Genomic DNA, 15,421 nt, shown 5'->3' with positions numbered 1-15,421 from the left:
GATTTGCATTTCCCTTATGACTAAAGATGTTGAACATTTCTTTAGGTGTTTCTCAGCCATATGGCATTCCTCAGCTGTGAATTCTTTGTTTAGCTCTTAACCTCATTTTTTAATAGGGTTATTTGTCTCCCTGCGGTCTAACTTCTTGAGTTCTTTGTATATTTTGGATATATGGCCTCTATCTGTTGTAGGATTGGTAAAGATCTTTTCCCAATCTGTTGGTTGCCGTTTTGTCCTAACCACAGTGTCCTTTGCCTTACAGAAGCTTTGCAGTTTTATGAGATCCCATTTGTCGATTCTTGATCTTAGAGCATAAGCCATTGGTGTTTTGTTCAGGAAATTTTTTCCAGTGCCCATGTGTTCCAGATGCTTCCCTAGTTTTTCTTCTATTAGTTTGAGTGTGTCTGGTTTGATGTGGAGGTCCTTGATCCACTTGGACTTAAGCTTTGTACAGGGTGATAAGCATGGATTGATCTGCATTCTTCTACATGTTGCCCTCCAGTTGAACCAGCACCATTTGCTGAAAATGCTATCTTTTTTCCATTGGATGGTTTTGGCTCCTTTGTCTATGACACTTTCAAAGAACTAATGCCAATATTACTCAAACTATTCAACAAAATAAAAAGAGAAGGAACATTTCCAAACTCATTTTATAAGGCCACAATCACCCTGATACCTAAACCACACAAAGACTCAACAAAGAAAGAGAATTTCAAAACAATTTCCCTTAAGACCATTGATGCAAAAATATTCAATAAAATTCTTGCAAACAGAATCCAAGAACATATTAAAGACATCATCTGCCATAGTCAAGTAGGCTTTATCCCAGGGATGCAAGGATGGTTGAATATATGAACGCTCATCAACATAATCTGCAATATAAACAAACTAAAAAAACCAGATGATTGATCATTTCACTATATGCTAAAAAAGTCTGACAAAATCCAACACTACTTCATGATAAAAGTTTTGAAGAAGTCAGATACCAGGTGCATACCTTAAACCCATAAAGACAACATAAAGCAAGTCAATAGCCAACATCAAGTTAAATGGAGAGAAATTAAATCATTTCAACTAAAATCAAGAATAAGACAAGGCTGTTCATTCTCTGCCTATTTCTTTAATACAGTACTTGAAGTTCCATTTAAAGCAATAAGAAAATTAATGGAGAGCAAGGGAATACAGATTGGAAAAGAAGAAGTCAAAATATCACTATTTGCAGATTATATATAGTATACATAAATGACCCTAAAAATTCTACCAAATAATTCCTATAGCTGATAAATACCCTCAGCAAAGTGTGTGGATACAAACTTAACTAAAAGAAATCAGTAGTACTCCTTTACACATGTAATAAATGGATGAGGCCAAAATTAGGGAAACAGTACCCTTCACAATCACCACAAATAATAAAATACATTGGTGTAAACCTAACCAAGCAAGTAAAAGACCAGTATGATAAGAACATCAAGCATCTCAAAAAAGTAACTGAGTAAGATATCAGAAGATAGAAAGGTTTCCTATGCTCAGAGATTGGTATGATTAACATAGCAAAAATGCTCTTCTTGGCAAAGCAATTTACAGAATCAATGCAATCCCCATCAAACTTCCAACACAATCTTTTACAGATCTTGAAAGAACAATTCTCAACTTCACATGGAGAAACCAAAAACCTAGGATAGCTAAAATGATCCTGAACAATAAAAGAATTTCTCAAGGTTTCACTATACCTGATGTCAAGCTGTATCACATTAATATTTTAAAAAAACTGCATGGTATTGAAACAGGAACAGAAAGGTTTGTCAACAGAATTGAATAGAAGACCCAGAAATAAAGCTGCACACCTACAGACACTTGATTTTTGACAAAAGAGATAATGGAAAAAGGAAAACATCTTCAGCAAATGGTGCCGTCTAACTGGATGTCTGCATGTTGAAGAATATAAATAGATCCATATTTATCTCCCTGCATAAAAATCAAGTCCAAATGGATCAAAGACCTCAACTTAAAACCAGATATACTAAAACTAATAGAACAGAAAGAGGTAATAACCATGGACTCAATTTCTTGAACATAAAACCAATGGCTTAGGCATTAAGATAAGAATTAAAATTTTGGAGCATCTTTTGGGTATATGACCAGGAGTGGTATAGCTGGGTCTTCAGGTATAACTATTTCCAATTTTCTGAGGAACCTCCAGACTGATTTTCAGAGTGGTTGTACCAGTTTGCAATCCTACCAACAATGGAGGAGTGTTCCTCTTTCTCCACATCCTCGCCAGCATCTGCTGTCGACTGAGTTTTTGATCTTAGCCATTCTCACTGGTGTGAGGTGGAATCTCAGGGTTGTTTTGATTTGCATTTCCCTGATGACTAAGGATGGTGGACATTTCTTTAGGTGCTTCTCAGCCATTCGAGATTCTCAGTTGAGAATTCTCTGTTTTTAATAGGGTTATTTGGTTCTCTGGAGACTAACTTTTTGAGTTCTTTGTATATTTTTGATGTTAGTCCTCGATTGGATGTAGGGTTGGTAAAGATCTTTTCCCAATCTGTGGATTGCTGTTTTGTCCTAATGATATTGTCCTTTGTCTTACAGAAGCCTTTCAATTTCATGACATCCCATTTGTCAATTCTTGATTTTAGAGCATAAGCCTAAATTGTTGCTCTGTTCAGGAAAATTTCCTCTGTGCCAACGTATAACAAGGACACATACTATACTATGATCATACCAGACTTATTTCTAATAGCCAGAAGCTGGAAAGAACCCAGATGTCCCACAACAGAGGAATGGATACAGAAAATGTGGTACATTTACACAATGGAGTACCACTCAGCAATAAAAAACAATGACTTCATTGATGTGTTTACAAAAAGATAATGAGAGGAGGTATATATTTTATGGAGGTGTGGTGGCAGGGGCTATCTTCATGGACCCATGCTGAGGCATCCCTACCCCCTAAGGGACCAGCCACAAAAAGATATAGTATAGAATAGAGTTTATTCAGGGCATGAGGAGAAGAATTGAGAGAGTAATAGAGACAGAGGAAGGGAGAGAGAGAGAGAGAGAGAGAGAGAGAGAGAGAGAGAGAGAGAGAGAGAATATGAATGAATAGAGGAGTGTAGGCCAGCCATGAGCATATGGAGAGAGGGAGGAGGGGCGAGAGGATAGAGAGGGAGTAAGAAGGCAAGAGCAAGAACAAGAGCAAGAGAGTGAGGAGGGGCAAGCAGCCCCTTTTAAAGTGAGCCAGGTATACCTGGCTCTTGCCAGGTAACTGTGGAACAGAGCTTAGACAAAATGGTAACATTCATGAAATTTGCAGGCAAATGGATGGAACTCAAAAATATCATCCTGAGTGTGGTAACCCAGTAATAAAAGAACACACATGGTATATACTCACTGATAAGTGGATATTAGCCAAAACGAATCTCAGAATACTCATGATACAACTCACAGACCATATGAAACCCAAGAAGAAAGATGATCACACCAAAGTGAGGATGCTACAGTCCTATTCAGAGTGGGGAAGAAAATAATCTCTGGGAAGTAGAGGGAGAGAGGGATCTGGGAGGGAGAGAGGAGAGGGAGGGAAAAAGGGGGACCAGTTCAGATATGGGAAGAGATGGGGGGAGAATTATAGAGGGTTGGGAATTTGAAGGTAGGTATGTAACAATGGGGGAGGGGGAGCTGGGGGTAGCCACTAGAAAGTCTTAGATGCCAGGGACAGAGAGGTTCCCAGGATCCAACAGGGAGGACATTAGTTGAAATATCCAACAAAGGGGAGAAAGAACCTGTAAAGACCATATCCAGTGGATAGGCATGGCCCCGGTTGAGGGATGGGGCCACCCACCCACTTCAAAAATATTAATCCAGAATTCCTCCTATCAAAAGGAAATGCAGGGACAAAGAGTAGAACAGTGACTAAAGGAAAGGCCATCCAGAAACTGCCCCACCTGGGGATCCAGTCCATCTGCAGACACCAAACCCAGACACTATTGACGATGCCAAGAAGTGCTTACTGACAGGAGCCTGGTATAGCTGTCCCCTGAGAGGCTCTGCCAGAGCCTGACCAATACACACATGGATATATGCAGCCAAACATTGAACTGAGCCTGGGGAACCCAATGTAGAAGTTAGGACAATGAATGTAGGAGCTGAAGGGGTTTGCAACCCCATAAGAAGAACAATGATACCAACCAACCAGAAGTCCTAAAGCTCTCAGGGACTAAGCCACTAGCCAAAGAGTACACACAGAGGGATCCATGGCTCCAGGCATCACTGGAAGGAGAGTCCCTTGGTCCTGTGGAGGCTCGATGATCCAGGATAGGGGACTGCTAGGGCACTGAGGCAGGAGTGGGTGGGCAGGTGGGGGAGCACCCCAAGGGGGAGGGGATAGCGGACTTGTGGAGGAGATATTAGAAAGGGGGATGACTTTTGAAATGCAAATGAATAAAATGACTCATAAAAAATGAAAAAAGAGAATTAATAAATGGCACCTCATGAAATCAAAAAGCTTCTGTAAGTCAAAGGACACTGTCATTAGTACAAAATGGCAACCTACAAATTGGGAAAAGATCTTTATTAATCTACATTTGCCAAAGGGCACATATTCAAAATATATAAAGAACACAAGAAGTTAAACACTACCAATCCTAATTACCCAATTAAAAATGGGCTACAGTGCTAAAAGAGAATTCTCAACAGAGGAATCTTGAATGGCCTAGAAACACCTAAATAAATGTCCAATGTCTTTAGTTATCAGGGGAATGCAAATCAAACTCTGAGATTCCACTTTATACTTATCAGAATAGCTAAGATGAAAAACATGCTGGTGAGATTGTGGAGCAAGGGGAGCACTCCTCCACTGCTGGTGGGAGTGCAAACTTGTACAACCACTCTGGAAATCGATTTGACAGTTTCTCAGAAGATTAGGAATAGTTCTACCTCAAGACCCAGTTTCACTGCTCCTGGCATAAACCCAATTGATGCTCCACCATCTCACAAGAACACTTTCTCAACTATGTTCATAGCCACTTTATTTGTAATAGTCAAAAACTGAAAAAAGTTAGATGTCCCTCAACTGAAGAATGGATAAAGAAAATGTGGCTCATTTACACAGTGGAATATTACTCGGCCGTTAAAAACAAGGACAAAATGAATTTTGTGGGCATATGGATGGACTAGAAAATATCGTCCTGAGTGCAGTAACCCTTTTGGGACAAAGGACATGCACGGTATATACTGATAAGTGGATTTTAACCATAAAGCACAGGACAGCCATGCTATAATCAGCATCCCCAAAGATGCCAAATAAGGAGAGGCCAAGGAAAGATGGTTGAATTTTTCTTAAAAGTTTTTGTTTCTACAAAATATCAGAAGCCAAGGGAGGATGGCACTGGATGGAAGAGCAGATGGGGAGGGGCTGGGGGAGATCATATGTAGGAAGAGCACGAAAAAAAGGGAGATCGGAGGTGGAAGGGGAATCTCTATGACTTGCCAGAGGGCTGGGATTGGGGAAGGCCCCAGAGGATCTATGGGGGAGACTCTAGCTGAGATACCTAGCAATATGGGGGAGATATGGTTCCTGAAGTGGCCACTTTCTATTGCCAGGCAAGGCTTACAGTGGAGGGATAAGGACAGCATCTCACCCACCAAACCTCAATACAAAATATGTCCTGTCTACAAGATGTGCAGGGACAAAGACAGAGGGAATGGCTGACCGTTGACTGTCCAAAATTGAGACATACCCCATGGACAAGAGCCAATCCCTGACACTATTATGGATACCCTGCTATGCTTGCAGACAGGAACCTAGCATAACTGTCCTCTGAGATGCTCTACCCAGGATATGTAGGGACTCACACCTGAATATTAGATGGAGCTCGGGGAGTCTTACAGAAGAGTAGGGAGAAGGATTGAGGGACCTGAAGAGGACAGGGACTCCACAGGAAGGACCAACAGAGTCAAATAACCTGGACTCTTGGGGACTCCAAGAGACTCCATCACCAACCACAGAGCGAGCATGGGCTAGGCTTGGCCCCCTTGCACATGCTAGGTTGCCTCCTTGTCTGGCCTCAGTGGGAAAGTGCACCTAATCCTGCAGCGGTGAGTGTGTGTGTGTGTGGGTGGGGGGTGTGGTTTGTAAGAAAGAGAAGCAGGAAAACAAAGTTGGGTAGTTGGGGAGGATCTGAGAAGAGTTGTGAGAAGATTAAGATGACCGAAATGTATTCTAGGAGAATTTTATAACAGAAAAAGAAAAATTTTAAAAATGCAGTAGGGACTTGGGATTAACAGTGGTTTATGAGCTTCAGCACTTCACTGGTAAACATTTACCTTTGAGTAGTTGTTAAGATCAGCACTGAGACATTTGTAATTTTGGTTGTTATTTTAATGGAATATTCAAAAATCATTTTTCTGATTCTGCTTGACTTGGTCATTTAAAATATTTTAGTTTTTTACAAACAGCCCCATTGAGCCTTTTAAATGTACAAGAGTAATTTGAACCAATTGTAACCAAGGAAACACATTTTAAACAAATAAAAATGTCCATATATTGTCTCTCCTTTTGTATACAAATGAAAAGAAATCAAGCAGATTATGCTTCAGTTTTCTTTTTAATATAGTCATGGGTGTAACTAGTAGCTATAATAACTTGAGAGTCATATATTTCATACTGCAGAAGGTTAAAGTATACCACAAGTTGTTTACTAATCCTTCTACGGAGAGGTTTAATATCTGTCATCATGACTCTTGGTTGGACTGGTTGTCTTGCATATCCAGTAGAAGGAAACGTAAGTCAACCCTCTAGAGCTGCAGTTCTCAGGCATCCTAATGCTATGCCACTTTAATTCAGTTCCTTATGTTGCTATGACCCCATCCACATTGCTACTTCATAACCATAATTTTTGTTACTGTTATAAATCATAATGAAAAAAATATAATGCAAATATCTGGGTTTTCTGATGGTCTTAGGCAACCCTGGTAAGAAGGTCATATGATGTGGCTCACAAAGGGGTCACGATATATAAGTTGAGAACTGCTGCTCTAGAAGCTTCTCCCTTGCTCTCTGGGAACCAGACTGCATGAGGAGAGGAGGACCAACAAGCTCTAATGGAAACCCACATGGGAAAATTCATCTGAGGAAGATCCAAGGCTCTCACTCACAGCTCTAAGCCAGCACCACCTTTTCCAGACACCCACATGGGCAGTTTCTCCATGAACAGCTGGCTATAGCAGACCTCTCAGCTAGTGTTGCAAGAGAACATGACCATAGGCTGTCCCCATTACCAGAAAGCACATTTTAAATTTTTTGAGCAAACTATACTACGAATATTGTTTTAGTCCACCAAGTATGGGAGGCTGGTTACAGATCAGATGAGTCAACAGAAGTGTAGACTTAGATTATGGGAATCTACTCAGTGTTTAACCGTGATATTACATGTCAGGTTTTATTTTGTTTTATTTGTGTGTGTGTGTGTGTGTGTGTGTGTGTGTGTGTGTGTGTGTGTGTGAAAGAGAAACAGAGAAAGCATAAAGTTGGGTAGTTGGGGAGGATATGAGAGTTGTGGGAAGGTCCCCATCCCAAAGTTCAATAATCTTGCAATAATCATTCTTTCATCTCATGTTTGACTCCTAGCTTTTATCAGCTTGCTTCATTTTTGATACTCTTATTTTATGCTGATGACTTCTCTTCCCATCATGTCCTATGGGAAAGACACCATATTGGGGGTAGAATCAGCAGCAGACACACTCTCCTTTCTGCAGACATCAGGGAGGGCCATGCACCCAGTTTCCAACATAATCAGCCACATGAGTCACACTCCTTTAACGTTTAATCTCACTTTGAGAACAGTTAGAGTCTTTGCTACATCGGTCTCCTTTTAGGTTCTAGAAAGACCAGTATGTGCAATAAAGGCTACACCAGTGAAGATAATGCTAGCACAACAACACTGGATGGGACCTTCCCCCTCTTCCCCCTTCAGGGAGCACCTGCAAGAAGAAACTGCAACACTATTTTCTACTTTCCGGTAGAGAAAAAGTGTTTTGTCAAGCTTCTCACAACTTTTGCCATGGTTTCCTAGACAGGCTGGAGAGGCTGTGTAGAAAGTCCAGGTCCTACACACCCTGCCAGCCGCTCTTGTGCATCAGAACCTATTTGCTGCTGCTGAGGCATTACAGTTCCATCTGAACCACTGGGGACAGTGAGCCCTGACATCACTTACTCGATTCTCATTATTTTGGCTTGTAAAATATCGATATCTAACTTCAAACCTTCCCTGGTGTTACGCTTTGATGGAAGGATGTCATGAGGAAAGCTGTGTTCAAACTGGAAGTAAAACTCCCAGTGAGGCAAGAAGCTGCTTGTTAGAAGCTGTCAGGATGGTATTTACTTCAGAATATGGGTACCATGAAAACAATCTCATTTGAGCAGTACAGTCATCGGTGAATGGGGGTGAGAGCCACCTCTCAGTGACAGTTCCTCCAGTTAAGATGATAGGCAAGACACAGCACAGGTACGATATTAGCATCCAGGAGAATGAGGAGGAGTATTGTGGGTTGGAGACCAGCCTTGACTACACAAGAAGATGTTTGTTTAAAATAAACAAAGAAACAGGAAAAAATTCAATAAGCAAACAAGCAAAGGGACAACTAGACATTCATAAAAATGTCTGAGAAGCATATACACATTAATAACTCTGTTCATTAACTGCATCAACACATACCCTGGAATGTATTACTTAGGGATAAGAATGTCTATAGAAAGATATACTCAAAGTGTTATAGATTAACTGAAAAAAAATAAACACGAGAAAGCTGGAAAAAGAAAGCAGAGTAATTGGTAAAATAGAAAGAATAAGTAGAAAGCAGAAAGGCAGCCTTCAGCCTTCCCATGTTAGCAATTTCACCAAGTGCAAATTGCTTAAATGTTCCAATTAGAAATATATCAAACGAAATTCAGGTACCATATGAGTTGTTGGTCAGCGAGCTCTTTGAAGCCCCCAAAACAATCTTGTCATTCCTTTTAGTCGCTCCACAAACCTACTGATTAATATTACTGATTAAGACAACACACACACACACACACACACACACACACACACACACACACACACACATCCTTTGGTTAAAGGAATTAGAGAAAACGAGTTGAAACTGAGCTGTAAATTCCCTCCCTTTTGGTTAGCTTTCATTCTAGGTGCTATGTAAGCTACTTGGAGAGTGAATGCACCAATGTGAACCTAAGAACTTTAATACCAACTTTAATACCAAGATGTGCTTGCTTTTGCCACAGTTGTACTACTGTAAGGAGGATAACAAATTTGCTCTAGCATTAGATTTGAGGCTTTAGTCACAAGAAGAAACCTGTTCGTGATGTTATAAACTAAGCCAAAAAAAGTATGACTGGAGAAGTCATAGGCCCTGTAGGGATTGTACTACCATTGTTTATTTAAACTGACAAAGTGTCAAAGTGCCTTCCAAATATCTGACTTCATACTCTTACATAAATGGCACTTTCGGTCTTAATGAGAGAAGTCTCTCCTTTCTGTGAACTGAATGGCAGTGAATGAAGACTTATGGCTTCTGGTGGTGCTGAGAAGAAGGGAGGAAGATGCTCAGTTCTAAACATGATATGCATGCTACTCCTTTTGAGGTCCAGGAACATTGAGGAAGGGGGGTTGTAGAGAGGAGAAGAGGATTGGAGGATAGGGAGAAGGACTGCTAACTGTATCCTTTAGGTATTACACAGCCATTACAATATTAAACTTAGACTGAGATGCCCAAGACTGTCCCTGTCAACAATAGGGTAGGGGCTTATGGGCCTAACACTTCCTTTGACTGAAAGGGTCTCGGAGATGGGAAACTTCAGTTGTGTAGCCATCTATGAGCCACCAAACTTCAGTGTATAGTTCCATGCACATACAAGGTCCTTGATTAGATTCAGTGGATCATAGGACCAAACAAAGATATGCATGCAGAGATGGAAAGGAAAGGAGCTTGTAGATAAGAGAGTGATGATGGGGCCAGGAGAAAAGAGTGATGTGTGCATTTTATAGATGTATGAAAGTGGAACAAATGTATTGTCTGAGACAGGACCTCATTGTGTAGTCCTGACTAGCCTAAAGTTCACTGTGTAGCCCTGGTTGGCCTGAAATTCATTATGTAGACCGGGCAGACGTGGAACTCGTGGAGGTTACCTGCCTCTGTTTCCTAAGTGCTGAGATTAGGGGCATGCACCATGACACCCAGCCTGAAAGAGCAAATACAATTAAAAAGTATTAAAAAAAAGACCAAGGCAAAACAACAAAACAGCACAAAACACAAACAAATAAAACTTAGGCCACAGTTTTAAAATAGCAAAATTATGAATACACAATGAACTGAATAACAGACCACACATAAAAATTATTTTTTGACCCAATTGATAAGATATAATTGCCCACCTAAATATACAGAGCCCAGTACCATCCATCCCTTAAGAACATTAATAACAACCTATAAATACACAGAGCAGAATCTTAACTTCACCTGCCATGGCTTCTCTCCCTCTCCCTCCTGTCTCTCCTCCTTTCCATTCCAGTCTCCTCCTCTTCCTTCAAACTTTTCTCCCACCCATCCTTCCTTCTCCTCCAATAACAGGCCTCCTTCTATCCTGTACCCGCCCTTCACCTGTATTTTACAAATTCAATGGGGAGAAGGTTCTGGTGAAGTCACCTGATTCCTGAGTATGTGACTAGGCAGCTGTCCTTGGGGCAGTGGAATTAGCATCAAAACACAGATAATTCCAGGGCAAACCACAACATTTCCCCCTTTTTGTTCAGTTAAAAGGCCTTTTCCCTTATATATAAATTGAATACAATTATTACCGTTCTATATTTTATAAAACATACGATACACTCAAAACCCAGTCCATCAATTTTGTCCATTAACTAAAGTACTTTGTCATCTATCCTAAAAACTGTAATTCTATACCTGACTTATATCCTGGTTTGAGATCGTATGCCATCTGAAAAACCACCCTTTCGAATTTATTATCCTTTTCAATGCTAAACAGCTTGGGTTGTCTACAAGACTACCAGTCCCCAACCACATCAGAAATCTTTGAATGACCAAATATCTATACACATAGGAAGTCTAACACGGCTTCCAGAACTGAGAGGTTGTAGAGACAAATCTCCACTAGCACAGTCCTCTGTTAGTAACATGTGAGGGCAAGTCTTCAGCCTTCTGGCCGAAAATCAACTGACAGACTCTTGAAATGCAGATCACCCTGTCTTGGCAGAGCTTGTCAGTCAATTATTCTGCATAATTTGTCCTTTTCTGGACAGTATTAGTCTGCAGATGAAATAGGCAGTTTTGTCCAGTGGCTGCCTAGCCACAAAGTATTGCCTTACCTGGAGGTAGAGATGTTCATACTCTTCATTAAATCCGCCAAAGGGGAGCTGTTAGGAGCAGATATGTCTCAACAAAAGATAAATAACTTTAAATCTCAAATTTTGTGGATTTCTGACGTTTTTGAAAACCATCTATCTATATAAGACAATCTGGACTGTTGTCTTTATATCTTAATATTATCTTGAAAGCACTCTTACAAGAATTTTTTTAAAAAGGAAGTAAGCTAAACAATGAGCCTGATAGGCTTTTATACTCTATGATATCAGGAAATGAACCCAAAATTCCCGTGGAGCCTACGTTAAGAGAATCTGAGCTTCCTGTTGTGGCAATTATCAAAAGTAACCACAAACCCTCACTAGCCAGCATCAACGAGCCATATGGCCTTTAGCAGGGTAATTCATAAAACAAACTAAACACCTTCATCAATTCTAATACCAATAAGCAACTTATCAAACCAGAACTTTAGCCCAAAATATATCAATCTGTCAAGCTCTCTACCCGGAGCCACAGATTTTTATTTAACCTTAATAACGTCTATAATTTATGTCTGTATTCACTCTGCCTGGTGTTACAGACATTTATCACAACTCTCTACTTGGCGTTAGTGACTAATTTTTTCCTATCTAAGTTCTGAACCATGGATGAAAATCCCCACGAGATTCGGGTAATCTCTTTACTCTCTTCTTTCTAAAAACAAACTTAATCACCTTTTAATAATACCTGTCATTATGAAGTAGCTTGTCTAACTAGGATTTCAACCCAAAGTTCCCGTGGAGTCCACGTTAGAAGGAATATGAGTATCCTGAAAGACTTTCTAAACACCTTTCTTTAAAAAGCAGCTTTTAATCTCTAACTCTCTGATCTGCCATTACTTATCACACAGCAGGGGACCTACAGCCTGCCAGCCCAGGCTACTTCCCTGTTTGTTCTGCTTCCATAAAGATGAAGAGTACTATTCTCAGTTCCCCACACCCGGGGCAGATGAAACACTTTGAGCATTGTGCAGAAATAAAATAAGAAAAGTGTGAGAGGCAGGTCGACTACAGAACTCGTGTCCTGAGGAAGGAACTGGTGACAGTTCCTGGGGATACCCTTTCTCTTTGCTCGCCACACTCAGTGCCAGGAAGCCAGCACCCCCAAAACATCAACAAGACATCACTCACAGGAGGCTACTTTTCTGCAGTCAGAAAACCAGTCTATGCAAGAGAGTATTTTCAGGCAATCTGCACTGTTGTGGTAAATATTATTTTGGGGGTTTGCTGCAACCCCTTGTTGACTTTAAATATCTGTTAATGGTAGAAACCTCACTTCAGATAATTTAGTTCCCAAATGAAAGACACAGAGATCTTTAGATTTATAGTAAACTTTAGAGTGTTAGAGCTGTTAGGTCTCTATGCCGTTTTATCTGTCTCCCTGTCAAACCCCCAAGATGTCACCTGCCACGTTTCCTTTGGGCTGCTCCTGCTCCATCAGGACAGCCCTCGTAGGCATGTGCTTACCAACCATGCTACCCTACGGTGACTGCTTCCTTCTCTTTCATTCTCCTTGTGGTCCCTACCTGACTCAAGCTCCGGGAGCCTTTGCTCCAGCCCCTCTCTTATGCCCAACTCAGGCTTTACTATTGATTTACTGCATTTTTAAGCAATAAAGGATAACTTGGGGGGTTTACATAGCATTTGGTGTATGTGAGGATCTCGGGGGACCAGTATTTAGCATTCAAATACATAGCAGCACCAGAACAACCACCTACACTGCAGAAACACCTACACCCCAAACTCCACCTATGAGTGCCAAGGACAACTGGTTAGGAGGCTTCAGCCTTGCCAAACTGTAATATGACATCACAGCTGATTTTCACACATGTGGGTAGCAGAGAATGCCTCACGGAAGCAATCTTTACGAACGATTAGTGCTAATTAAGCTCTATCTACTGTCAGCTAGTGGAGGCCTCATGAGGATTGGTAATGAGGCATCTTGCTTTTCCTTCTCTTAAACGTGATGGTGTTAGAAGATGCACAGTATGGGACTGGCCCTTCTCATTGGGTGTCAGGAGGGAAGAGTAGGAATCCAGCTTCGCCTCCCACCTAACAGTACTGAGGCCAATCCCCCTCCATCCATTGGAGTAGTGCTACAAAAGGCTAGCAAAATGAAAAAAAAATCAGTTTGGCAAACATAATTTCTCAAATGTCTACGTTTTAATTCAAAATCACTTATCAAATCAAGAATGAGGAAAACTTCAGCCAGAATGTAAAAACAGTCAAATAGGCACCTGTCTGCTTTGTGCTGCTATAACAAAGTACCTCAAACATTACTTTATAAACAAAAAGGGTTTATTTTCTCATTTTTGGAGCAGAGAAATTCAAGGTCATGGCCCTGTAGTTCAGAGTCTGTGAGGGTTTTCTTTCTGGTTCCCTCTCACTGCATCCTCACATGACATAAGGGGCTAACCCTGTGTCAGCACAGGTGGAAGGCATAGAGGCAAAGCAGGGTCTATCTGGATCTCCCCTGGCCTCTTGTAAGGCACTATCCCTGGGGGCCCCATTCGTGAATACTGTTGTAATGGGAACTAAATTAGCAGGGATTTTGGACTGACACAAACAGCAAATAACAGTGATGTCAAGACAAAGGTCATTCTGATGTTGGGATTCACTCTGTAGTTGGGTGACACCATGCTCACCACCCTGGACAGCCACCCAGGGCAGCCTGTCAAGCCTGGGACACCCATACAGCTGAGGCTGTGAATGGAGGGCTACAGATCCTTCTGTTACAACAGAGCAGGGGCTGCTGGATGACCTCACTCCTGGGGTCCCTGCACCAGGCACATTCACCAAGCTTTAGTTTCTTTTTCTTACTAGTATAGAGATGCCTTGTAGGCAGCTTGGGTCTAAGGGGTCCATCAACACCCATACCTGCGCAGGAACTGGCAGGTTATTGAGTGTTCTACCGGGGAGGGATGTATGAAAGTCACCTGTCCAGAGCTGCCAAAGATACCGTCTGATGCTGGAGCTATGATTTTCATTTGGGCTAAATCCTAGAAATTTCATCTATGGTGCAATCAATTAGATAGCTTACTCTTTGGCGCCCCCTAATGGCCAAAGTCTTAAAATGCAAGTCCAAAACATAGAGTTTGTTCTCTGATTTCTGGGCTTCTACAGGAGCCCAGATGTGAACCTAGTGATTTTCCTCGCGGCTTGCTTTGTAGCTACTTTACCAAGCACTCACAGACTTTGCTACCAGACGTTCAAAATGGCACAACCTCATAGAAATAACCAGCCAACGGCTAGCCAAATCTCATTTGCCTTTGTCCTTTGCCCCAGTAATCCAGGAAGCTGTGGCAAAGCTATGGCGTAATGGATCTCAAACAGCCCTATGATTTGTTGTAGTAAAAACTACTCATGAGGAGTCTGGTTGTGTGGGTTAGCCCTGAAGGGGAAACAAATGACTTTGAGCCTCAGAGGCTTGGCCAAAGCTCTGTTTTTACTTCATGGGAGTCTGGGGCTGAGGGACCACGGACATGGCAGCATAGTTCGCTGTTGGGCACAAGGGACGGGAGCACTGTCAGGGATTTCACTACTCGTACCTGAATGCCCAAGTTTGTGTGCTGATGGTGTCTGGTTTGTACTCCTGCTGAGTGCCCAGCACGCTGTGTGCCTACATGCTGCCTATGGCCTTGTGACCTACATTATGACCTACATTATGTGCTTGCTATTGTTTGCTCGGTACCGTGTAGCCAGCATCTGCATCCAGTTTGTGATCCTCTCCTGTGCCTGCCTTGGGTGATATCTGCATTTGAGGCCCACCATTACGTTCCCAATTGCTTCTCACCTCTGTGTGCACTGGCATCCAAAACCCAGTTTTCTTTGTCATCTGACAAATGCGTGTGCAGAGGTTGACTCGCATCCTGTTGCCCTGTGCCTGTGGTAGGCGCCCCTCAAGGTGTGCCAAGTGTAAGTTACTTGCATTTGCATGCCCAGAGTGCATGATGTGTGAGGCCTGGCACTGCCTGCTTCAACTTGAGCAATGTTGTGTG

General features: G+C 41.7%; 1 long non-coding RNA gene across 3 annotated transcripts in view; it reads right to left on the bottom strand.

Annotated features, from left to right (window-relative positions):
- Positions 1-15,042, bottom strand: part of LOC102548165 (uncharacterized) — a 32,762-nt gene extending 17,720 nt beyond the window's left edge. For all 3 annotated transcript variants that reach the window (XR_005494549.2, XR_010060388.1, XR_010060392.1), the window contains exons 1-3: positions 14,972-15,042; positions 11,391-11,438; positions 10,194-10,246 (exon numbers count right to left, since the gene is read on the bottom strand). This is a non-coding gene — a long non-coding RNA (uncharacterized LOC102548165). The remainder of the gene's footprint in view (positions 1-10,193; positions 10,247-11,390; positions 11,439-14,971) is intronic.
- Positions 15,043-15,421: the final 379 nt, after the last annotated feature.

This window comes from Rattus norvegicus, chromosome 1 (assembly GCF_036323735.1).
Source record: "Rattus norvegicus strain BN/NHsdMcwi chromosome 1, GRCr8, whole genome shotgun sequence".
Taxonomy (NCBI): Eukaryota; Metazoa; Chordata; class Mammalia; order Rodentia; family Muridae; genus Rattus; species Rattus norvegicus.
This window is presented reverse-complemented; position numbering and strand designations above follow the sequence as displayed.